This window comes from Dermacentor andersoni, chromosome 6 (assembly GCF_023375885.2).
Source record: "Dermacentor andersoni chromosome 6, qqDerAnde1_hic_scaffold, whole genome shotgun sequence".
In the NCBI taxonomy this organism is placed as follows: Eukaryota; Metazoa; Arthropoda; class Arachnida; order Ixodida; family Ixodidae; genus Dermacentor; species Dermacentor andersoni.
The window spans coordinates 39136792-39162999 of NC_092819.1; the positions used below are offsets into that span (position 1 = coordinate 39136792).

General features: G+C 50.9%; 1 protein-coding gene and 1 non-coding gene across 2 annotated transcripts in view; both read right to left on the reverse strand.

Annotated features, from left to right (window-relative positions):
• LOC126521932 (glutamate receptor ionotropic, kainate 2-like) overlaps positions 1-26208 on the reverse strand; it is a 401025-nt gene that overhangs the window by 304942 nt on the left and 69875 nt on the right. The gene's annotated exons all lie outside the window — the stretch shown is intronic.
• Positions 10036-10228, reverse strand: LOC140219150 (U2 spliceosomal RNA). The gene has a single exon (XR_011895363.1). It is a non-coding gene; the product is annotated as a U2 spliceosomal RNA (small nuclear RNA).

Consider the following 26208-nt stretch of genomic DNA (forward strand, 5'->3'; position numbering starts at 1 on the left):
GAAATCAAACAAGATATTTCAAGAATCTGAATATGATTCTTGTTCAAGAATCTTTGGAATAATTTGATGCTGGGAAGTTAAAAAGGCACAATCAATAAAATTTCTTGCAGTTTGCGAAATCAACTCACTAAAGTTTGCTTCGCGCCGGAAGTCTTCAGCAACGGTATAACCACGTTTTACACTGTTAATAATGGAAGCACTACACGAGATCATACATCAACTATACACACAAGCGTAGTAGTCGTGCGTCTACGGTGCGCAGGTGAGTGAAAAAAAAGTCAAGGGCACCTTCGTATCCCTACATGGATGAATGCGAAAGTATTGCAACGTGTACCCGATGACGACTCGCTTTACGAAACGTAATGGCATTGTTTTCACCTTGCCTTGTATCAATTATCGCATCACGCGCCTCGGCCTCGTTCGTGTACTTGCGTGGACGTCCAAAGGAGCCGGGCACAGCAGCGGACTGAGAAGTTGAAGTCGAAGGTTCGTACATCGAAGCGCGCGCGACAGAACTCACTGAAATTACCGCACCGACTGGCAGCGCCGCGACGGGCGGCGCTATATATAGACCGGCCACCGGCGCGGCCCGTCTCTGTGACCACGTGACTTTTTGTACCATCTCTGTCGACGGTTTGTCCGTCTGAGCGCACACTGGAACTCAACGAATTCACCGCATTGACTTGCAGTGGGCCAGTGGCGCCAGGGCCTTCGTAGAGTGAGGTGCAGTATGGGAACGCTGGCATGATAAGCGGTATATCGGAGTTAGCTGTGGAAGAAGCTGACGACGAACGCGCGAGCATTGGCACGAGCGCGTCTCTGTGACCACGTGACTTTGATGAGTGGCATCGGAGCCAGCTGTGAAAGAAGACGACGAGCGCGTCTCTGTGACCACATGACTTTTCCTGCATCTCCGGCCACGCCGCCGGATTTTCCGCTTCAGAGCCATATAATGCTGTCGCATTAAAAACGGAAAGATGGAAGCACGGTGGCGCGATGAGCACTTTGCACAATTTGCTTACGTTTACACTATGATATCCCCACAGCGACTACTCGGCTTTAACAAAACTCAATGACCGACATTTTTCGTCTTCACATATTCCTTACGGAAGTAAAATTATGCCAACGGGTGACGCCACATTCATTACACCTGACTGACACTGACCGGAAGTTACTGGAGAACTCGAGGCACAAAACGCTTCTGCGTTAAAATCGCCGCAAGGGACACGCGCTTTCTTTCCTGACCCAAATTCGTGTAACGTTGCTGAAGGGCTCGCGAGCAGAGAAAGATCAATCGAATTACGGAACCACTGGTCGGCGTCAGTACCGCCTGCAGGGTAAAAGCTTTTGTTTGTGCCAATTTTGCGGCCGAGTGCCATTCGTTTGTTCAATCGATCAGTTGCTCCCGTAACTGTCATTATCCAAAAGCTGGCCAACACGGGGTGCCGCTTCTGGCGATGTTCCAAGCAGCTTCGTCGTGCACGCCTTAACTCCCCCCCCCCCCCCCCCCCCCTCCACACTCCTCCAGGCGCAGTATGCACGCAACGCCACGTATAAGCAAGCACGTCTGCTGCCATATTGATCCCCGTTCCCGTTTTGAATGGATTGCACGCCAGAACAACGGGCCGAACCAAGCCAACCGAGAACTTGGTCAATACTATGGCTTCTTTGTAGGTAGTCAGCTTTCTGGTGCCCGCTGAGAGTAAAGCGTTTGTTATGACTGCCGAGAGAACAACACGAGGGCCCCCGACGATAAGGGAGGTAGGCGGCTAGAAGGACGCTGCGCTTCTCATACGACAGACGTAGACGTGCCGTCTCATCCCAGTGCGAAGCGCGGGCACTGCTTAACTCCGTCGCGATGCAAAGCAAACACTGCAGATCAGGGAGGGGGGGGGGGGGGGGTATAGCAGCGCCTCCTGGCGTTCGTGTTGGGTCAACACTTGCAGCCTGGCTGGCAGACCGACCGAGCTGTTCCGCAGTCTCTCTCGCCAGCCCGTTTGCTGAGACAGCCGCGAGGGTCCCCTACTCTGGTTGTTATATGCTAAACGATATTGCGAGAAGGAAGAAAGAAGGAAAATAGGAACAGACACGGTCAGCGATAAAGAACAGACGAATATTTGCTCAGCGCAAACCTGACACTTTGACTACGATTTATGCAGTCGTGCCGTGAAACGAGACAGGACATAAAGCGAAAATGTGTGTATTAGGGGTCTCACGTTCTCAATGCTTTCTGTGAGCGACGGGGTGTCTGTGTGTGTAATCTTCTGCCTTGGATTATTTGATTGGTCTCAAAACGATTCTCGATGTGCACTATCAGTTTCTTTTCTTTTTCTCCTCTTTTTAGCGGAGTACGTTTTGTGTTGCACCATGTTTCACCGAATTGGGCTGGTTTGATTCTGCACGTTTTGTGGAAAGAGCCTGTGAATTCTTGATCTTTGTCTAGCTTTGCAGCTTGCAACAGTAGAAGCAAGCAATGATATAGTGAAGTCCAGCCACACGCAGTTGCTCGAAACATTCGTCGTTCCAGCATTAAATGAACGAAGAAGCGTCAAAGTACAGCATACGGAAAGAAATTTTGCATAAGTAAGAAGTGGAAGTGGAAGTGAGGAAGAGTATTAAGCTTAGAGGTTGAAAGGAAATCTTGTTCTCTCTTTTCTGAAAGAGGACATAATATCATATTTCAGTGGCTGCCGGGACATTGTGGCATCGATGGTAATCACCTCGCCGATGACGCTGCCCGACGTGCCCAGGCTGGCTCACCGACACTCCTTATACCTTTATCCAGAGTCGACGCTGCAAGAGAGCTTCGCAGTCTCGCTCGTACAATCACGTTAGGTTGCTGGCATACACCTCAGAACTCTAAGTGTCGTTTACACAGCCTCGACCCATCACTAAAACTTACATTACCAGCGAACCTTCCACGACGTGACGCAACACTGCTGTGTCGGCTGTGGGTAGGAGTAGCATTCACCAACTCCTACAGCTATCGTATTGGAATGGCGGATTCACCAATGTGCGCTAAGTGCAAGTGTGAAGAGACCATCAGTCACCTTCTGTGCCACTGTTCTCGCTTCGATAATCAACGCGAGACTCTCCAGTGTGCCTTAAATAGACTGGATGACAGGCCATTTACGGAAGCGAAGATCTTGGGGGCCTGGCCTCATAGTTCATTGGCCCAGAAAGCAGTTCGAGCGCTTTTTCGCTACCTGAGGGCAACAGACTTGAGTGGCAGACTGTAGACATCCTACACCTAAGTTCTCTCTCTCCCTCTTTCACTCCCCATTCCCCTCCCCACGTGTAGGGTAGCAAACTGGACTCAGTCTAGTTAACCTCCCTGCCTTTCTGTCTTCCCTTCTCTCTCTCTCTCTCTTGTTCTCTCTTCCTCACTACAACCTTATGCTTGTTTTTTTTCATTTTTGTTACTGCAGAACCCGTTACTACTGCTACTGCACAACTCGTTACTGTTACTGCTGAGGTTGAAGTCGCGTTTGAGCACGATCGCATCACGATGACCACGAAATGAATAAAAGTAAACGATCTCGCACTGGGATTTCGCTACATACCAGATAATTTTCGATCGACATCCACAATTTGGCGTCGCCTATAAATTCCATAGCCTAGGCCAATGTCTTTGGGTGGTTAAACCCCACCAATAAAACAGAACAAAAGAAAAATATTCTTAGATGCCTGAGTAGTAGTACCACTGCTGTTAGGTACTTGCACAATGGACCACAAAGGACGTATAGAAAGGCAGAAAGGTTAACTAAAGATACTTCATTCAGGTTGGCTCACTGCTTCGTGCACAAAACTGGAAAACAATACGTTTACCCAAAAATCTTTATACCATTATGCCAATTTTATACGCTACTCTGTTTTGCACCTCTGTATAAAAGAAAGTGTCCCTATTTATTTGCGAAAGTCAACCACCGGAACATAAACAGAACCAGTTGCCTTGCTCTTTCTCCCAAAGCAAGAAAACCAATGAAAAGAGCGAGAAATCGACGTAGGAGTTTAAGCACAGCATTAACCACTCCAGCGGCAAGCACGGTTCGAGTGTTTCGGCTGCGACTGTGTACTCGAGGGGGAGTGTGTAATGGAAAGGAGGGACCGCTCACCAGGAGGCGTCGCTGGGCCGGCACTGTACTCTCTGAGCTTCACCGCGTCAGCTGCTTCAGAGGGAACGAGAACGGTGTGGAACGAGCAGTAACATCGGCCGTGCAAGTGCGTGCGCGAGTGAGAGTGAGAGCGAGTAAGTGAGCCAATGAGTGGGAGGTGGGGCGCAGCGCCGTCGTATGGCGTGCACGTCTCTCCGGGGCTCGACATCAAACACCAATTAAGCGGCGCCCCGATTGCTCGTTAGCCGCGCGAACAATCGGAGAAGTAAGTGCGATACCTCGCGCGTTTCCCTCCTCTTCTGCATGTCGCCGCCTTCCCCTACCCCAAGCTCCTACTTTCCTACTCTGGTCACCCTCCATCGCAGCCCATTCCCTCTCTCCCACTTCGAAGCTTCCACGCTATACTCTCCCTCCATTGTGTTCGCTTCCCTCTCTCTCAATTCCTCCCCTTCACCATCCAGAACCGGGTTCACAGGGCCCCTGCGCGACACATAACGAACGGCGCCAACAGCTGTCGACTGCATCATCATTTGCAGGTCCACACCCCTTGATATCACTCCCTGCCATGGCTAGCTGCTTGCAACTTTCTTCGCGCTAATTTTTTTTTTACTTTGTAAATTTAGGAAGCACCTCGTAGAATACAGCTGCGCATCAACTGCGTAGATATATAAAGCTACCCGTATACACCTCCTTACCACCTCCTCCAATGACCGACTCGCTTCCCACTTTCACTGTGATGGACACCTCAGCAGACCTCGTATTCGAAGGCGGCAGCGCAAGGACGTAAGAAGGAAGGCAAACGCACACACAAACCACTCTGCGTGTGTTTCCCTCACTTATGTCATATTTTGCCCTGTTCCCATAAAAGATGTTGCAGTACCAACTACCTCAGTTTCAGACCCCGCACTTCAACTGGCAACCCCACCCAACCCTATTCAACGCCCCCTGCATCTCCCATATAAATCTCACATGCTCCTCCAACCGGCAGACTTGCGCTAGCACCTACCTAGACTATGTGCGCCTAGAATGTGAAATGTTTATTAAGCGGAAAATCCGGCGGCGTGACCGGAGATGGTAAAAAAGTCACGTAGTCTCAGAGACGCGCTCCTGCCCCTGCTCGCGCATTCGTCGTCTTGCCCCAGAGCTGCCTCCGATGCAGCTCATCATTCCAGCGTTCTCATACTGCCCCTCCTTCTGCTGAGGCGCTGACGGCACTGGCCCAGTGGAGTTACTGTATATGGCTCCCTGCGGACGCCATGTATACAATAACTCTATGCCCAGTGCCAGTCGGTGCGGGGATTTCGGCGAGTTCTGTCGTGCGCTCCCACGGACGAACTTTCGACGGAGATAATAGAAGAAGTCCCGTGGTCACGGAAAAAGACCGCGTCGGTAGCCGGTCTTCTATATAGCGCCGCGTGTCACGGCGTTACCAGTCGGCATGGTGATTTCGGTGACTTCTGTCGTGTGCCCCAAATGTAGGAACCGTCGACTTCGACTTCTCAGTATCCGCGCCAGGCTCCTTTGGACGTCCAGGCAAATACAGGAACGGGGCCGAGGCATGTGATGCGAAAAATGATACAAGGCAAGGTGAAAACAATACCATTACGTTTCGTAAAACGAGTCGCCATCGGCAAGACGTCGGAATGCTTTCGTGTTCATCGACGTAGGGATACCTAAGTGCCCTTGACATTCTTAGCAGGCTCTCAAAAAATGCTCCACCGAGGCCCTCGATTAAGGCTATAGCTAACAGGCACCAGAGTAGGCGATTTATTGCGAAGACAAATATAGGACGCTGCAGGCACATTCACGAGGTCGGCGCCGCCGTTCTTGGGCGGTCTCGCTTACGGTGTACGAATGCGCGGCTCGTGGCCGTTGAGTTTTAAAGAGTTTCCTCGAAGACTCGGAATGCATTTGGCTGCAAGAACGACGAAGCGAAGCGGTCGCGCCGTCAATGCAACGCGCTCAATCGCCTCGGTGGCTGGGCAAGCGCAGCGTTCTGCCTTCCGCTGCTGGCATGAGCGTTTCTTCTTGGAACACTTCGCTCACCTCTTCATTTAGGGCCCGGGCGCTCGGCCTCTAAAAAGTGAGACAAAATTTTGGGGGCCCGCGTCCTTCTCGAAGCACGTTCTGTTCGCGAGACAAGCTGAGTTTGGAATGCTCTGTTAGCTTGAATGTTGTGTTTTAGGTCTGCGAGTGTCAGCGGCAGCCAGCAACAGAGACACTTACGTAATCACGGCGCGGGTCCTCGTCTTCTCCAACGCGTCACGGAAAAAACGCAGGAGCGCGTCTGCTTCACTAAAACAGTTTCGTAGACTTTGTTCTGACGCGGGTCAGCAGAACACACTTCCGGCGGCTCGCAGCAATTTCAAGTTCAAAGCTCGCGCTAATTTGCTCCAGCGAGCTGATGAGATACACAAAGTGAGATAGCACACCAACATGGCTGCACTTCCGGCTTCGGTAAACGTGACGTCAGGGCCTCTCATATTTTGTTTCCTTCCCCCCCATGCCTACAGGCATTAATAGCACCGAGCGAAATACGCAAGACAACGCCGAACTCTTGCTCATTAACTCGTCGATTATCCCGCACTGTTCCGTTTAAACTTTCGCCGCCAAATTGTGTTCTTTGATGCTTCTAACCAACTAGCCTATCTTACTTGCCTTGTTACCTGCTTGAGCACTAGGCACGCTCTCCTTAACTCGGGTCAGTGTGGTGTATCACGTGACACTTTCATTTATTTCGTCGACACATAGGGGCTGCAGGAACACGCACCGAACTCCTTCATCGACCTGGGGAAGTCGAGTAACCAATCTATTAAGCATCTCGGTAATTTCTAAAGTCGCGAAGCCGAGACGCCGAGATTCCTATCATCCGAGACCATCCAGGTTCCACGATTATCTTCATGTTAGGTCAGTAAAGCAACAGACAACTCGGAAGGTGGCAAGAAAGACGCGGTGCGATAGAGTAATCACATTGCGCGGCACTGACAGACTGACTGAAAGAAGCCCGCAAAATATACTACATGACCATCCCGTGCAGGCAACGGCGACGCTACTTACGGACTTGCTCATGAAACAACGCAGATTTACGCCATAGTATCAGAAGAGCAGGCTGGGTGAGTTGGTGAATGTCATTGGATTTCGGCAGTGCTACTATAGGAGAAGGACTGAAGAAAGTAGGGACATGATGTGCGATGAACCCTCAACTAAACTTTATTAGAAGAAGAAAAAAGAGCTAGCCTAAGAACAAATGAAAAGAATGAATAGGCGGGTGAAAATTAGGGAGACATCACGAACATGACTGCTCAACCAACGTGAAGGTTAAACTCGTGGTACTTTCGAAATGCTAGCGAGATACTGAAATTATTTATCACTCAGGGCGACAGAAGCTTGACACATGTCACATTTCCTTCCAATATGAAAAGCTTCAATCACCTCGCGGGTCAGCTGATGACCATGGGGGCACACAATAGCCGTGTCACGAACAGATAAGTTGAGAGCTCAGCGCAAGTCTTATTTTTATACACTTTCTTCAGTCCTTGTCCCAGTATAACGCTTGCCGCAATACAATAAAATTACGCTACAGGTTTCAGCCCCTCGCAACTGATTTATGGATGGGTCGTGCGCATTGTTTTAAGCCACACGAACTTCGCGACGTACTGCAGTGCACTACCGCTAATGGTATCACGAGGTGTAGCACCCCGCTTTGTAACGATGGCGTAACTGCAGAATTTTGATCAGGCTGCCACAGATGCGATTGGATCACGCGGCCATCTGAAGTTTCCAGGCGCGAATTTCTCCATGCGCATGATCGAGCCAACGGCCGCCGTGGATTAACGAGCAAGTGAGCAGTGAAAGATTAACACGTGATATTGTCCACAATCAGTCGAACACCAGTACTAGCTCAGATAGAGTACTCTCTAAAAAAAGTGACTCAAATACATGCCTTTGCTATCACGCGGGTTCTGCGCATATTTATTGAGACTTTCCAGTGGCTTGACCTAAAAGCAGCAGTTATGAGAGTTAACGATGACATTCTAAACTGATTGACACGACAGTAGCTGGACACGCATGCACACATGGTATTTCTATCGCGTTTCATCGAAGCATGCACCGAAAGCTTCTCGTCGGCGGAAATGAATGAAAAACATAAAAATGCATGTCAGTATTGTCAGAAACACTCCCACTGCATTTTTTCTGCTCATCAGAAGTAATGGGCTAAGCGTCGCGATCAAGTCCATTACCGTGGCTTTCACAACAGCCGAGACTCACGATAATTAATTGCCCTGTGAGTCAAAGGCGACGGTTCTGGTACTGGCAGCGTCGTGTCAGCGCTCGTTACCGAAGTGTCTTGCAGCTCTGTCACGTCGTGCTGCTTCACTTCTAAGAAAACTTCGTCATTATTCGTACTTTTCCTCGTAGAGCGTCTGGCTAACACGGACAGTAACGTAGGCTCGGACGACACCGTGGAAGACGATGTTCGGTGCCTCCGACGTCGTTCAGGTTCCGTTTCTGTGGAAGACGTTGTAGGGTACGTAGCTGTGGCGTCCATATCAAGGTAGGCCTCGGCATAACTTCGCTTGCAGCAGGTGGCGCGGGCAACGCAAATCAGGAGACATAACACGAAGAATCCCACTGCGGCTGTGGCGGCAACAATGGCGACGACCACTGCAACCTTTTTGGAGAACGGGTAGCTCACGAACCAGCTGTCCTCGGCTGAAGATTCGGTGCGCTTGACCGCCGGCGTCCTTGTCGGCTGTGCTCTCTCCGCCACAGGAACCGCCACGTCGGCGAAGACTTGAAAGCCGCAGACGGACAGCTCCTGTGGCCTGGTCGAGTGGAGCCGGACAACGACGTAACTTCCGCGAAGCGTTCTCACGCACGGAACGTACAGCGACTTGCCGTAAGGAAACGTTCCCACGAACTCGGAACACACGGGGTTCTTTTCCGGCTCCGTGACGCTCTCTCCGACCCTCATGTCGATAACGACGTCCGTGGTATTAGAGCCGGAGTGGTCGGTTCGGTTGCCGAAGTCGATGTGTATAACTTGTACCTGATAGACGGCTGCGAGGTCGACGTACCAGAAGTGCGTTCTCCCGCGTTTGAATCGGGAGCAATTGCTTCCGCCGATCTCGCCGGTTGGGCGACTTGTCCTGTTGGCCTTCCCGATGCTTGCCGACAACGAGGGAGCGTGGAAGGTCTTGTCTTTGGCGACGTCGGTGACGCAGAATGGAACTGACGTGGGTAGCCAGGTGCCATTCCAATGACACGTCCTGCGAGGAATCCCCAGAAGTTCGTAACCGGGGTCACAGACGTAGTCCACCGTAGTCCCGTTTGTAAACACGCTAGACGAGTAGAATTCGCCGGCGTTGTGCAGTCGCTTCGGGCGCTGACACAGGCCGGACGCCAGACGCACAAGGAAAGCTGTCGCGAGTATGGTCTGTAACTGCATTCTACCGGCCAGGTGGGGGCTTCGTCGCTCCTAAAGTGTGTCTGGCCATTTGGCCTCGATTGTGCGAGGTTACACGCTCACGTGACTACTGATGACGCAGATTTCATGCCGAGGGGAGGGTGGGGCGTTAGTAGACGCGCCACAAACAGCAAAGCTGAAAAGTACGGAGAAGAGCGCGGGCTTGCTTACAGCCTCACGATGCAAGGCGCATCACAACATAGCACATTCTGTTTGAACGAGCAACAGCAACATTGGACCTTTGTTCAGCGGAATCTGCGCACTGACGTAAACTCATTCCCTGAAGGCACCGAACGGCAATCGATTAACAATGGCAGCAAATAGAAAGCGAAGAAAGCGAAACGTCGTAAACTGCGAAGCTGTTTACCTCTAGCCCCCGTGTACATCCCCCGCATGCGTCCCCACGAGGGGTACGCTGACCTGCCTACGTCCGTATCACGGCGCGTGGACAGGAATGCGTGGGCCGATCTCGGAGATAGTGCAATACCGGGACGACCCACGGTGGAGATGAAGCAGACTTCAAGCACTCCGCCAACTTCCAAAACAAACCACATAAATTTGGCGTTGTACAAAGAACACCATACATATATATATATATATATTATAAGAAAGTGAACTTAGTGTAGCAAGTTGGCCTTCACGCGCTTTATTTGTTTTAAATCCTGTTTGACGAATAATTAGGTGGGGGGAGGGGAACGAGTGTGGCGACGGCGGCTGTGCACGTGTCCTGCGCTTCTGCGGTTGTGACGTCACGCGCGTCAGAGGTGCCGGCGCGGTTGCAGCAGCGGTTGCGGCAGATGCGGTTACCGCGGCGGCGCTTGTGTCGGCGTGGCGTGGTGTCGCGTTAAAGAAAAAACGTGCGATTTCATAATGCATGCAGCCTATAAACAGCTTCGCTGCTAATCAGTCTCCACATGAACGTAGCGACCCCACGATTTCCTTTCGTTTTTCTTTTTACCCAGCCAGTTGATCAAGCAAACTATTTGGCTTCAGGAGTTTGTCAAAAGAAGCATTCGATGAAAAACAGCACATCAACAAAGGTAACGTAGCCTTGTAGGTGGTCAAACAAGTTCTTTCGGAAAATGTTTGAAGGTCTAGCGGGAGAGCAGGTTTAATAAGTATTTTTAAAAGAGCTCCTTTCCACTGAGTTTGTCAATATTACTCTGCGCACGCGTGGCCGGGCAGCAAAGTTTGCGCAGCTCTCTCGTTATTTTGCAGGCGCAGTCCGTGGTGCCAACGACAAATAATAAAAAGAATTCAACCCTGCGTTCCTGCGGACTGATACCTTGCTCTATACTTGACGTGGCCATTTCGCTATAACGTAACCTGACTAGAGCTGCACAAAGTTCCCACTCTCAATTTGAGCAGACGACGCCCCCTCCTGATGCTTTTTCCGGGGCATGCGTCGCAACGAACGGGCGGACTGAGCGTTACCAATTACGCGAAAAGTGTGGAACGACCGAAAATAACCTTTTCGCCCACGCCGGGGCTGAAAAAAAAAAAAAAGCCGTCGGCAGCGCAATGCGTGCCACCAACCAGCGACCTACATGCACTCCTACGCAGTGCTCTAACGCGATTGTTTTCTCGAGCGCTTATCAAGGAATCTTCGTCGTTGTCGAAAATAAGATAAAAGTTGAGCCCTCACTAGTTCAGTACGTGCGCTCGCCTTTATTTTGCGCAACTAAACGGCCAGCACTCGCTCCAAGCCAGGGAACAGCGAAGCGATATAGTTGCACGAACTATTTACGGCATCGAAGAAGCGGCGAGACAACGGGGTTGGCAGTGCTGCGAGCAGCTAGAGCGCAAAAAGATGAGCAGAGACAATGCGGGAGGCGCGGCCTGCTCTCCCGGAACACGGGCGAACGGGCAGCAGCCGGCAGAAAAGGAAAACGTTCTGCCCAGCCGGTCGGGTGCCGCAAAACAAAGGGGGCCCGGGCGAGGACGGCCATAGACGCCGGCGCGCCCGCCGAGCCAGACGCCAGATAGCCAACTTATCAGCGAGCGCAGGCGAACAGCATGTACTGCCGCACGTCAGGTTGGTTGCCGTCGAGCGCGAACCGAGAAGGTTGAGGGCCTTCTTCCTTTTCCCCATTTTTCCTCCTTTTATTTTTGTAAGCATGGCTGCGAGAGCAAAATAGAAGCGAAGCGCGCATTTGAAGGCTGCGCGGAAAGCGCGGAGAATAGCTGTGCTTTCACTGGCTGAGGGGGAAAAAAAAGAAGAGAGAGAGATGGAAAAAGGAGGAGCAGGAATATACACGGGTAGAAATGGCATGGGGGTCGCCTCGGCGCGCTGTGAAGAAGAACGATAAGAAAAAAAGAATGCAATGATAGGATAAAAAAACGAAGATACAGCGATGGAGAGATAGAAGAGGTGAAGGAAAGAGAGAAACAGTGTGAACCTCTTGTACCGAGCGAGAGCCGCGATGCACCACAGCGGGGCCCTCTGGCGAAAGCACGGGGCCAGAAACAAGCTCGGTCGGGGCTCGGCAAGGTTGTTGTATCGTCATTCGTTGCGGCTGCCCCCAGAATAAGAGAGAAAGGCATAAGATAGAAGGCGAGAGAGAGATATAGAGTCGTTCTCGGTTGAGCATTATTTCTACTTTGGATTCGTAGCCTACACTGCAGCGGCGTGGCGTCATTGCGCAATCGATGCTGCTCCTGCAATGGAGGTACCGTTCCAGACCTGCTCGAAGACACACAGAACACTATCTGGACAAGATAGCCTGCACCTACGAAAAAAAAAAGAAAAACGCAACTTCTGCAACATAAGAAATTGAGCAAGTAACGTGTGCAAGAAGTGAAAGGACAATCGCTGAGCTTCCGTGACGAGCAAAGCCATCCAAGTCATACAAGTAAGAAAAACATGAACTCTTCTAAAAATATTCACTCTCAGCACTGACATTACAGATTAGTTTATCCTATCTCCGTAAAAACGTCACTTCCTTCCAAGTATCATTCTCTGTAGAATAATAGAGCAATAGTTTTATTTTGCATTTTGCCTTATCACCATGCACAAAACGAACGGTCTGCACATTCTAACACCAGCGGCATCGCCTATATCGCCCGGAATACTAGGATGCAGCGGGAGGAATCAAAGTATATTATAGTTAATGCTGAAAGATGGGCGAGTTGCTTACTGGAACACAATCTCAAACTCGTCCAACCTAGAACTCGAATTTCACTATGCGACGAAGCGCATAAGCGCAAGGGCACCCTTTTGCAATAATAAACTAGCTAAGCGTCAAGAGAAGCGCCGACCTTGAACATACGCAGACGACGCAACATTAAGTCACTTACGCACCTCTTTCTCGATGGCAGCACTCAGGCCCAAACACAAGAATAAAGCCAACAAGTATGTCGGGAACTGCGAAACAAACAAAACAGTTTATTATGAATAGAACAAGGAAAGAAAAAGAACGCGATGCCCCGAAAGAAAAAAGAAAAATAGGGAATGAGACGAGCCCACTGCAACAGAAGACAAACCGAACCACGTAATCGAGACGTTGTCAACGGGAACCTAATCTAGCCAAGACGAAAGGCGGGGCGGCTTCGCAGCGGCCCGTTACACGCGTGAGGGTCAAAGAACGGGAAGGAGGCCGCCTGAATGAACGGGTAGGGAAGAGAAAGGGATGTCACGGCAAGGGACGCGTGAAACGTTGCCGCAAGGCAGGCCGCGGACGTCTGACGCATGGAGGCGTGGGCCGGCGACGTGTAACCTCCGTACTCCGTCTCACTCCGCTAAGCCGGCGGCGTCGGCATGCGAGGCACACCGGCCCCAAGACGGTGTCGCGCCAGGCGCGGGCCGGGCCGGGTGAGAGAAGGGAAGGCCGAGGACAGGCAGCGTATAGGCCGCACACTAATGCTACACGCGCACCGCGGGGGAGCCCGGGGCTCGCCGGAGGCATGATTAAAGGTATCCGTCACATCCGTTTCCGGCGAGGCACCGCTGTGCCGCCCACGGGACACAATGCGGGAGGAAGGGAAGAAAAGCGGCCGCGGTCGGCGAAGCCCCTCATCGGGCGTCCCGGTCACGTTTCTCCTTGGGGCACGGCGAGGTGCGACGTCAGATCGGGCGCGCCCGGCGTCGCCCCGTCTCTCTCACTCTCTTGCGTTTTGTTTCCACAGCCCAGGCCCGAAACTCCGTGCAGCACTGGCCTTGCTAGAGATGCGTGAAAGAGGGGAGCCCTGCGCTTTTCCTCGCGTGCCGCGACGTGTAGTCAGTCCCGCATTAGGGATTCCTTAACAGCAACTTCCTTCTGCAGCCGTATACTGAGCCGGGTACGTGGAATGAGAAAGTTGCCGCGCTGAAGCGGCTCTAGAGGATAGCGAGACGCGGATGACGACTGAAATACGCTGCACAGTAGGCGAAGAAATTGTCTACCTACTGCAGTTGGACGCCTTCTTTTTTTTTCCCTTTTTTGCGAATGAGAGCTAGGGGCGGGGCGAGGAAAAGTCCACCTTTTGCTGCAACGCATGGAACTGTAGCCGGTCGAAGACGTGGCTCTCGGTGCCGTGACGCCGGCGGCATCAGCCGTTGGTGCCGCCACGTCGCTGCCGCTTCCGGTGCGTGCTTTATGGCATGCTACTGTTGCTGCTACTGCGCCTGAATGCACCACGAGGAAGCCGGGGCCTGACACGTCAGTGGGCGAGCGAAAAGGGGAGAGGGGAAGAGGCGAATGCGCCCGCGAGCTTGGACGGGAGAAAAGGATTGGCCCGTAGGGGGATAAGGTGGCAAGCGAGGCGCCGGCCGAGCGGGATACAGGTGAGGTGGGAGGACAGCAGGAAGGGTTGTGAGAAAAGATCCCGGCGGCGAGCATCAATCTTGAGGCTCGTGGCCGGCTCGGATCTCGTAGCGGAACGACCGAAACGCGCGCACCGAAAAGTCGCCGTGCACAATGGCGTGCTTCTGAAAGCGGACCGGTTCCCGGATGTACCTCCTGTCCTTGCTTGCTTCAGGCCTCCGAAGCGCTTGGCCTAATGTGCTATTAATGCCAAAGCAGTGTATGTCCCATTACGCAAAAATCCGTCGGTGTGGGCGCGACCTAAAGCTGGTACCAAAAATGACCGACGGCGCAAAGAGTAAGAAGGCGTAAGAAGAAGAATGCTCGAATTGGGGACATCAAATTTCCCAGGAAGGTTCTTGAGAACAAAGTAAATTAATCGCTTTGAAAAGAAAATTTGGTAAATTTTGATTTGAGGGGAAATTCAGCCCGGACCTCCGGGTTGCGAGACGAGCCCACTTCCCCAACGCTAAGCTGTTTCTGCAGTTCAGTTCTAGCTGACTAAAGGTGTCCCTAGTACGTGCGTCACTGCACACGTCACGTCGCGGCCATCTCTCTGACTGAAGGTGCGGCGTCGGTCAAGGGTAGTGCGTAGGTCGATGGCATGTGACGGCGCAGCCAATGGGAAGGAGGTGGCGGCAGGTCCTGACTGTACAACATGAACGCGTTCATGGCGTTCCGAGGTCTACAGACGGTATAATGTTCTCGCATTCCTACACGTGAGCAGTCTTAAGCGCCTCTGACGAATTTTCTTCATTGACTCGCTCACAAGCTTGCTCTCGCGCTAACTCAATCACTTGGTAGGTCACACATCGCATGCATGACGCTCCTTGCGCGCTCCGTCCTTTCCGAATCCGGCGCGTAATCACTCGTTCACTCAGTCGCGCCCATATGCTAATTCCCTTGCTTAATTAGCTCGCTCTCGAATTCACTCGGTTAGTCTTGCAGCTGCGGTTGACCGTACAGCAATCAATAAGATTCCTTGGTTAGTCTTGCAGCTGTGGTTAACCACACAGCGGACGCTGACGTGGCCACATCGCGGGGCTTCTTTCGCGTTGAGCGTGTATATTGCAGACAGCAGACCCAGCGACCTCTCGCCATTGCGTCAATCACCGGGCTCGCGCTAGCTTGCACCTCAATGGGTTCAGCGATCATAGCTAGAAAACAGTCGTGTTCGACTTCAAGGAGTTAATGAAAGAAAGAGAAATGAATGAGCTGTCCATTATGATTGACTTCCACACGTGTCCCGGATAACACAATTCCTCGCCCTTCGGCTCTTTTCCCTGACGCGTGCTCGCCTTAACCGGAAGGCACGATATTGCACTCGGCGTAGGTTTATATATATATATGTATGTATGTATACGTTTGCCGCCCCCCTCCCCCTTTCCTTGAGCCCAGTACGACAATGAAGAATGGTTCGCGGCGCTGCAGGACCTTGCTGGCGTACAGGCCCGGCACGTAGGTACATGAGCAGGAAAGACAACGGCAGTAACAACAGAAAACAAACGGAGGCCTCTGGGGAAAACAAACAAAAGAGGTGCGCAGCGAGCCGAAGAAAGACGACGAGAAAAAATAAAGGGAGGCAAAGCGGCCGCCGCACTGAGCATCAATCTCTAACCTTGGACAGGCCTCGCAGCAGGCGGCACACATTTCTGGGGTCGGTGAGATGGCGCCAGCCAGTGGAACGCCTGCCGCCCCTTCATATATACCTCTTCCTTCGCTCTTCCTTTGCTCTTCCTTCGCTTTCCCTTCACTCTTCCTTCACTCTTCCTTCGCTCTTCCTTCGCTCTTCCTTCGCTCTTCCTTCACCCCTAGTTGAAACGGCGTCCGGAGGATACGCGCGTGCTCGCCGGCGCGGCAACGCGCGTGTTTGTGACAGCACGCGGCGCGCGTGTGTGTGTAACCCGTGGTTTCACTCGGATGGCTGACAACGACAGAACCCTATAACCTCTCCCTTGAGGGTGGCGGCGCATTCGGACAAGCTGGCGCACGCAGCTCTCCGAGCGGGCGGCGAACGAAACAGAGCTTGAGGTTATGTCAGGTTTCTGTCAAGGGTGAGGCATACGTGACGGTGCATGCGCGCTAGAATGCCCGCGCGAGTTATGCGAAAGGTGCTACGGTAGACGAACGCAAATCACGACACAAAGGAGAGAAGGCCGGGTAGGACACTTGCATGTCGACAGTCACACGCATTGCACAACTCGTTCCTATATATCTTCGACCTTACTTAACGGATGGAAGCCAGCCAGTATATTAATAGTAGCGTATAAAAGTAGAACAAAGGCGTTGAAATATTAAGAAAATGTAGCTGGTAGTGACGTAATTAAGTTTCCAAACAAATATCGAACTCGTTTCATAAGCTGTACATAGCGATGAAGGACAAAGAGAATGGACAGAGAGCAGGCCGGCACCAAGGCGCTATGAAGACCCGTGATGGCGGCTTCTTTACGTTTGCGTGTAGTTGACTTGCTCAGAATACAAACGAGGCCGCTGCTGGTTTAGGGGCCATACAATTAACTAAGACGGCTTGCAGAGTTGTGTATACACTCATGAAGCAAGAAGCAATTAACCGTATACTGTATAGTGGCAGCGTTGGAGTGTCTTGTTGCTCTCTTGCCATTGCGTTACTGCCGTTACGATGAGGTCTTGTGCAGATTGACCACCCCATTGGCAAGAACGTCACGTCCAAATACAAAACTAAAGCACAAAAAAAAATTGAGAGAGACTCATTGTGGTGTCAGCGCCGATGTGGGCCTCAAAATAGACCATAGTAAGCAGTTTTATCAGGTCGAAAGCAACAGCGCTCATAAGCAATACGAAGTATATCGGAAATGCCGAATATAGTCTCGGAACTCTGTTCAGTCAGTTATACAAGAAAAGGCATACAATCAAGGGTGAAAAGAACGTTTGCTGGTGTTACAGCTCACAACAAGCGACAGCACCAGATAGCTGTAAAGTGACGCGCGTACTAGTTGCAGATGAACGATCCAAAACCGTCATTCTTGATTGAACCAAATGAGTTCAGTTGAGGCATCTAATCCCAGAAGACGCGCCAGCTCGCCAAGATGACTCGCAACATCAAGGTACTCATCTCACTACATATTTCCTCCAGTGCACATACTTGCGGCGGCAAAGTTGCCGTGGTGTGCCCGCTTCCACTCGAGTACCGTAATACCAAGGTACGCGCTCTTCACGAGAGAAAAAAAAATACTGCTGACTTTGTTTCCCGCGTGCCACCAGAGTGGCGTAATTGCTTTCCGTCAGGTCGCGTGTACCGCGCTCCGAAAGCGGCGCACAAAAGGCAGACGTGGCAGCACAAAACCGCCAGCGGCTTCGGTGAGCGACTGCCTAGGGGAAAGGGGCGAGAGCGGGGGTTTGCAGAGGGTAAGGAGCAGCTGAGATCGGGCGTGCTCGGGCATGCGGTTCGTGGTGGGTTGTGAGACGGCGTGTAGGGTTGACTCTGCAAGACAGCTGCGTTGCATCACGGCGAGAGACGTATTTTCGTAGAGAGACCCCGTGTGTCTCTTCCCCTAGAAGACGCTCAGGAAGAATGAGAGAGAGAGAGAGAGTGAGAGAGAAAGCTAATTGTGCGACGTGGCGGCGCCAGTTATAACGCGCTCCGTACGATACGTGCGTGTTTGTACGTATAAAAAGAAGGTGGCTCGGGAGCGTCTCGAGATGCCGACGTGTCTTGGGGTACGGGAGCGTCTCTGCGTGCATCCTGAAGCGCTGCTGTATGAGTAGATAGCGCTTTTCCCCGGCAAATGCCCTTGCTATTTATGCCGTGAACTGAGCGGCGAGAAGTTTATCACATAGAGCGTCGCTTTCCTAGGTGAGACAGCTAGTGCAACGTCAACACATATAGGAGCCTTCTAAGCAATTCCAAGTGCATCATCTTGGTGAGGTCACCGACGTGTCTAGATGTTTCAGTGTAGTGTCTCAAGAATCATGGAGGGGAGGGGGTAGGCAGGAATTTACCACTATAAAAACGTAGGGAGCCGGGGTAGATTAATAGGCGAGCTGCACCTTTCTGCCTGAACGGTCATCTACGAGTGCAAGTGGTGAGGAGTGGGCAAAGCACAGAAGGCGTACCGCACAGGCTGCGTAAAGCAAGCCAGGGATGTGCGTAGTTTTTTTGAAGGTATCGCAATGCGTTCTGTCGTAATGTCGGTATAGGCACAAATTCGCGGTAAATTAAAATCTTACTGAATGTATCTATGCAGTTGGCGAGAAAGGAGCAATGTAAAATTATTCAAATTCCGGGGTTTTACATACGCCAGAGCCACGGTATGATTATGTGGTACAGTATAGTGGTGGAAATAATTTTGACCATCTGGGGGTTATTTACAATGCGCCTAAATCTAAGTACACGAGCGTTATCGCATTTCGCCTCCATCGAAATGTGGACGGCGTGACTGGCATCGATTCGGGGACCTGGGGCTCAGCACAGCAACCCCATATAGCCAGTGGGCTACAGCAGCGGGTGAAGAGCAACGTATAGTCAAATCGGCACGTATAAATGATGAGGGAAAATTTTGGCCAGGTGTGATGCCACCCGATCGTTATTGCTTCCTTCTTTTCGTTAAAAAAAGCTTCGATGCTCATTCGTTTATTGTTCCCTTCTTCCGTTCCTGACCCATTCAAAGTGTAATTGCTGCAAATTCCACGTCGTACTCACACTTTGAATGGGAATTTGTAGCAAATTACGCGCAGTTTGAGATTAGGAAATTTCTGCTTAAGCAAGCGTGTTTGGCGTTCTCGTCTCCTCGGAACAACTGTCGAGGAGTTAGGGAATGTATATTCACTAAAGCCTGGAAGCTGGGAGGAGACTGCACTTCCGTGTATTGCCTCTAGAATGGTGCGCACAGCCATAAACCTTCTGATCGCGGAAGGCGAACTTGTTTTCCTGAGGTCTGTTGTTTCCATGCCTCTCAGTGACGCAGATTCGTATCTCCACAAAGAGAATACAAATGTTTAGACAGGAGCAGAAAGCCAACCCAGCAGCAGCTTCACGGGGTTTGACGAACGCAGTTCAGTGCTTTGTTAGAAGTGATTAGGCATGACACTTACTCGATGAGGGACCCTGTGAGAACAGAAACGCATCGTTATTGCAGAGCTCCTATAACGCAAAACGTCATCCCATCTCTCGCACAACAAACAAAGCCGGCCTTATTCACTCAGTAGAAGGAGGAGGAAATAAAAAGAGAAGGCAGGGTTGTTAACCAGAAATACGTCCGCTTGACTACGCTACCCTGGGGGACGGGAAAGAGGGAATAGAAAGAGAAGATAGAGAGTGGGAGGGGAGGGGGAGGAAAGCAGCGGTGAGCTCGCGCACGCACGCGGAGGTCCTGAGCGAGTCAAACCCTTTCACACAGGCAAGGCGCCCTCAAGAAAGACAAAAGTGCCCTCATAGCTTTGTGGGCCGTCTAGCGATGGGGACGGTCTTCAAGTAGCACCTGCTGAGACAAACGGCCAATCGTCCAGTCGTCGCAATGCGATAGATAATGTTTGTCTTTCCGACTGAAATCGATGACAATCACTCAGCAGAAGAAATACAGGCAGTCTACAAGCTCTACAAACTTGTACACAATTTGGCCTCCCTGGAGACTTGTTTTGGTCTGTACAGAAACTGCCGACTGCTATAGAGAGAAACAAGGGGGAAAATCTCTGTTTGTAGTCTGCTTGTGTTATGTAGATGCCTAAACCGTTCATGGTATTCAACAGACAGGAATCGACATCTAGTGCAAAGCCATAATTCGACAAGATATATACAGAAGGCCTACACTTTACATCGACTACACTCTAAAAGCTGCACGCCGTCTGTGTGTAATGGGTGGGGGGGGGGGGGGTGTATAGGTGGAGGGCACTTAATGCCCGTCACAACCCACAAACAACCTAGGAACATATGCTCCGAAGTCTGCAAACCACGACGAGACTAACATAAATGGTTTCGTTAACTTGCTAACGTAGAAAAACGTATTCCGACTTTAAATGGATTGACAAAAAAATTCTGTAGGGTCCTCGCACGGTTTTCAGCTCTGCCCCTGTCGCTGGTGCTGCGCAGAATTATAGATAGAATGACCACGCTAATATACACTATGTCTAGCCAGTCGAAATGCTAGACGCTAAATGCAACGGCCATTTTCGACCAGAGCTGGCAGCGACCACCAACGGTGGAACGATTCTCAGCTACAGGGACTGACTGCTCGCGCCGCATAATGCCCGCCATACAGCATCGTCGCGTAACACGTATGTACTATATACCGTATACATATACGCGAGGGCTCATACGTCGTCGACAGAGCAATGGCGAGGAAGGGAATGCTCCCTTTTCTGGGGGAGGGGGGGGGGGGGGCGGCATCGCGCTAACGCGCGCGAATTCATGCGGGCATTCCCCTGGTACACGAAAAAGGATCACGTATAAGCACAAACGGCCTTCCAGGGACAACGGCACGGTGCTACGGCTTGGCGCTCTTACACACATTGCATGCCCTCGCCTTGCCCCCGCTGTATGGCACCGTTGTAGCCGCCATTTCATTAACGGCCCGCAGCTGCCTGCTGCCTACGTTACCCTGACTGTGTGGAGACGACGCGATGTCGTTTGCTGTTTCTTTCTTTTTTTGTTTCTTTCTTTAGTTTTTTCTTCTCTAGGCTAGGCGCAATTTTTTTTCTTTCTCTTTGCGCCGCTCTCGAGGTGTATAAATGGCCGCTGGGGGTACTACTCATGGGCGAGTGATTCTTCGTCCCAGTTATTTCTTTATTTCTCTCTTTCTTTTATTTTTGTCAAGCTACATGCGCTTCACGCTGAGAGCTGCGACAGTAAGAAAAGACGAGTTTGTTCATTACGGAGAGGAAAGCGGTAATGGAACACGAACCTCGTGGGCGGTTTTATTGCGCTCTTCAAGTGCGTGCATTCTTTTCTTTCTTCCTATATGAGCCATAAGGGAGACAGAAGAGCGGCCATGTAGAACAAGAACAAGAACGGATTGCGGGAAAACATAGAATTGAAACGGGCAAGATGGGTTGGAAGAGTGAGAGGGTAGATCATTTCTTATTTTCCATTTATTCCGTAAGAGAGAACGTGATGCTTAAATATTTTCTGACCCTGATCATTAAGGTGCAAGTTTCTGTTAGGTCGAAAAACACCACGTGTTGCATTATCACCAATGGGAAGCCTTCGTTTTTATTCATTGACATCAGTAATAGAATGTTCGGCAACTCAGCAGTGATAAGCAGTGCAAATGACGCTGACAAAACACGGACTGCAGGACGTTAATAAAGCTGTGGAAGTAGTTGTAACCATCGTTAGGGAAGCGATAAACTATTAAAAAATTTGGACACAATGCCCCCCACCCACTAAGTGCATGTAATGTCCCGCCAGGGACCCTTGAGGTTCAAATAAATAAATAAAAAAAAAAATAAAGTGAGTACTTAGCGTTACCAAGAGCAAAACCAGGTACGTTTATCTATTGGCACGTACATCTTCGAACATTGCTGTTTTGGACCTATGTTTCGAGTTTTAAAATATGTGTAAAGGGTTCTTGTGAAACAAGTTGGAAGGTTCGCCCCTAAACGTTTGCCCTTGGTGGCAGTATTTTGTCCTTTATCGAGCTGAAATGTTTCGTTGCTTGCAATATTAGCACGTACCAGTACCGTTGTCGAGAACCAATGCAGCGCGGCAACTTTACTGCCCGCACGTAGTATTACACTTCGACATTGTAACTCCCCGGATTTTACCAACTCAAGATTATATTCGTTGGACCCTGACAAGCTACTTCGCCTGTCACCCGGATTTTCTCGTCTTGAAGCAACTTTACTGTGCCGTCTATGGTTGGCCGCAGCAATAACCAACGCTTATTCATTCCTCAAAGGAATGGCCAACAGCGGTGCATGCAACTCTTGCGAACGAGATAAGACCATAGAATACACTCTGTCTCACGGTTCCTCCTACAACTCTTAACTAGATGTTCTGCGGAGGAGTGTAACCCGCTTAGACGACAGACCGTTTTCAGAAGCAAAGGTACTGGGACCCTGGCCGAGGACCTCCAGAATGCACAAGGCCGCCAAAGCTTTAAAGTGCTTTTTGAAGCAACTGGACTGGATGAGCGCTTGTGAGTGAACATTCGTCGTTAGTGAACATATACGTGAGTGAACTTTCATCTGTGAGTGCGTGCACAATAACCCTCTTTGTTCCTTGTTATCTATCTTTCCCCTTTCCTCTTTCAGACATGTAGGGTAACCAACCAGGCGAGACCTTGGTTAACCTAGCGGTTGTAGCATGAACAGATGTTCATGGTGCTGTAAGTGCTACTGTGCTGTGCGGTGACAGTGTGCGGCGACAGTGACCAACTGTGATTGTATGTCTGTGCTCCTTTCTTTCTTTATCTCTACTTTGTTATCACTTTACCTCCCCCTCCCCTCTTTCCCCAGCGTAGAGTAGCAAACCGGATCTTCACCTCTGGTTAACTCCCTGCCTTTCCCCTTTCCTCTCTCTCTCTCTCCCCCTCCCTCCCTGCCTCTCCTTCATCTCTCTCTCTGTCATTGGTTTTCCTATTGCCTTACATCGGGCACATTTTTCCAGCGGCTGGATAAGGGCTGTCCAAGTATTCTACCCACTAAATTGTTGACTTTCTCATATCTGATGTACCTGGAGAGAGTTCTCGCATGGAGTACACTTTCCGTAAACTTGACAAAACTAACTGAAGAACTGAGAATTATTCATCCGTACTTGAGCTGAACACATGCCAGGATCCTGCAGTCACAAGAAATTAACGAAATGTTCAATGAACAGAATTGTTTGGCTCCTGAAGTGGACTTAAAAACGCGGTAAGCTGCTTGTACATACCCGCACAGGGAACAAGTGAGTCAGTGAGTGAAGTAACTTTATTTCGGTCCAGAGCAGACGCAGGGAATACCCCGCGCCACCAGGCTAGTCCGACGTAGGGACCGCCAAGCCGAGCTTGGCGGTCCGATCGCGGGCACTCTGGAAGTGAGCGAACGCTTTTTCACTAAAACACGAAGCGACAAGGATAGCGTGAACGAGTATCGCATGTAATTTGTAGTGTTTCCTTTGATCTTACTTTGATAGCCATGTGCCACTGAACTTCCGAAAAAGACAAGAAAAACTGCCTCAAATCTGTCAGACAAGTTTGCCAGGAAGCAGGAAAGATTCCAGCTGCCCTTCGCTCATCATACAGAAGACCCAAGTCGAATATTTGTCAGCAAACTGAGTGTATACACTTGGAGGCTTCGTGTGATCGGGTACACCCGATCACACGAAGCCTCCAGACGGCATGAAACATTAACAACACTAAAAACAGGAAAGTGAAAAGAAAATACCCCTGAACAATGAGAGAGGGTGACACAACTGCAAAGCAACTAATGAAGGACAACAGCCGGAGACAACTAGAGCGACGAGCTGAAAGGTAGCGAAGTAAACAAATACTAGACATTCCGGTAGAGGGAGGCAGAAGAAAGATAAGCATTACTCCAACTACACCTATTTTGTTTCGCTAACAGGCGTGCTACCGTGTCTTCCCTAGAACCTTCCTTTTTTCTCGTGCCCTTCTCGCATTAACGGGCTGCAATCGACACGGGAGCTGACCGGCGTATCTATAAGGGAAAAGAAGCTCGAGGCAAGTGCAGGCGACGCAGGGATGAGGCTTAACGCAGAGAAAGACAAGAAGCGGCAAGGAAGATGGGGGCCAGAGAGAGAGGCGAGTATATGACTATGACGAGGATGACGGAGAGGAAGAGGCGCCAGCTTGCTTCTAAACAAGAAGCTCACCGGACAACACACAGAAAAAAGAACGAAAGAAAGAAAGAAAGAAAGAAAGAAAGAAAGAAAGAAAGAAAGAAAGAAAGAAAGAACACACACGGGGCGAAGACGCGGTTATCTAACACAGCACAGCTCACTGCGGTGTGCGGAAATCTCATCCGCGCAACGGCTCAGGGAAAGAGGGCATGGCGGAAACTAAAGAAAACGATGAAGGGGAAAATGGCTAAGGAGGAGAGGAGCGTGGTCGACGAACAGGGAAGAAAGGTGCGAAGGGCGGGGTAGATGCAAGGGAAGACTGTAGGGAGGGTAGAATGAGCGTTGCTGCCCGAGAGAGCGTGCCGGGCAGGCGCGTTACGTTTTAGCACGTTCCGCCCGAGCGCCCTTGGGCGTCAATGAGACGCGGCGCCTTTTGAAGGCGGCTGTACGAGCAAATAGAAAACAGCGGTGGCAGCAACAGCAGCAACAGTGGGAGCGGAAGCAGATTGGCGAGCAAGGTAACGAAACGAGGGAAACGCCGTAGCGTGATTATGTGTACTCCAGAACACGGGGAAAAAAGAAAGAAGGGTGGTAGGGATGGGATAGACGAGTTGTCGAAGGCAATGGGGAAAAGAAATGAGAGGGAGGGAAACGCGCTGGAAAACAGAGGCTTAACCAAATGGAGGTAAGAAGGCCGTTGGAAGAACAGCCCTTGGGGGAACGTTCAGCAAACGGCGGGAAAACAAACGCCGGTCGCTTCTGCTTCGCTTGGAGGCTGTGTTCTATACTCGGCAGTGCGCAGTGCAGCGTAAGAATAGGGTAACAGTTTTCCGTGTTCGTGTGTAGAAAATGTGCGTGTCGGTATGTGGGGTAATGAGCCAGAGGAGAAGGGTTGAGCCGATGACGGTGGTGAGGGCGTATAGCGTGCGTACTAAACTGGCGCATGAGGTAATAGAAAAATAGTACGCCGAGAAGCCGGATACGGAAGACCAGGAGTAATTTTCCCTTTAGAAGAAAGAGTCCCGGGGGTCGGGGAGGCAAGGGATGCGCGGGATGTTTGCCAGAGGAGCGGTTTTGATGCTGAATACTGGAGCTGCAACCGCTGATTGCGCTACCGCTACAGCTAGGCTGCTAATTTTACTGATGTGCGCGAGAGGACGTGGTCCATTGCGCTGCTTTTGGAAGCGAGACGACGACGACGACGACGACCAAGCACTAGTGTTGGTCGGTGCACACGCGACGATAACGCGCCGTCAACGTCGGCGACGAGCTCCGAAATGAGCGAAGCGAGCGCTGCGTTAATTAGGGCCGCGACGAGCCGGCGTGCTTTGAAGCAAGTTGCCCCGGTTCCAAGCACCGCAATATCCGCTTTAATCGCCGCCGTGTTTGTCTTCTTACTAACGGATGTTTTGCCGTTTCTCGTTTCGTGCTCGTCTTGACGCTTCTCTCTCTCTCTCTCTCTCTCGTCTTTGAGTCGAGGTTGCTCTTCCCCGTAATCTCCCGCGAACCCCTTTCACGCCTACATTCAATTCCAGCGGCTTCTCGTCGCGTGACCCGGCTCTTTTACTACTCCACGCAACCTCGGCTCGAGCACCGCTCGGCGCGTTTCAGCAGCGACAGAAGGAAGAAAGTTCGCAGAACGGAGAAGAAACAATATTGGGGAAAGGTCTCCGCAGTGGATCGGAGCGCCAAGTGAAATTCCACGGGGATTGGGGGCTCTAAAGAAAGAAGTAGACACTTCGGGAGTGCGGCAGGTTTTTGTCGAAAACCAATTGGAGTCGTCGAGAACCCAAGCTGAAGCCGACCGGTCCCGCAGGGATTTTCGGCTGGTTTAATTGAAAAACACACTGCGGCGCTGCTCGATCTTAGACGCGATTGCGCAGTTAGAATGTTCCAGGCCTCAGAGAAACCGCAGGCGCCGGGAAGAATTGCGCAAGAGAGTTCTACTGTGCTTCCAGAAGATAACATTATACTAGACACTTTAACGCTGGCCTGATTGAAGTAACTTTGCTGCCTCACTATTTTTACATTTGACAGATACTTCTTTCATTTTTTGAAGCTTTCATTTCACTTCCCTAAGTGGAAGTATTT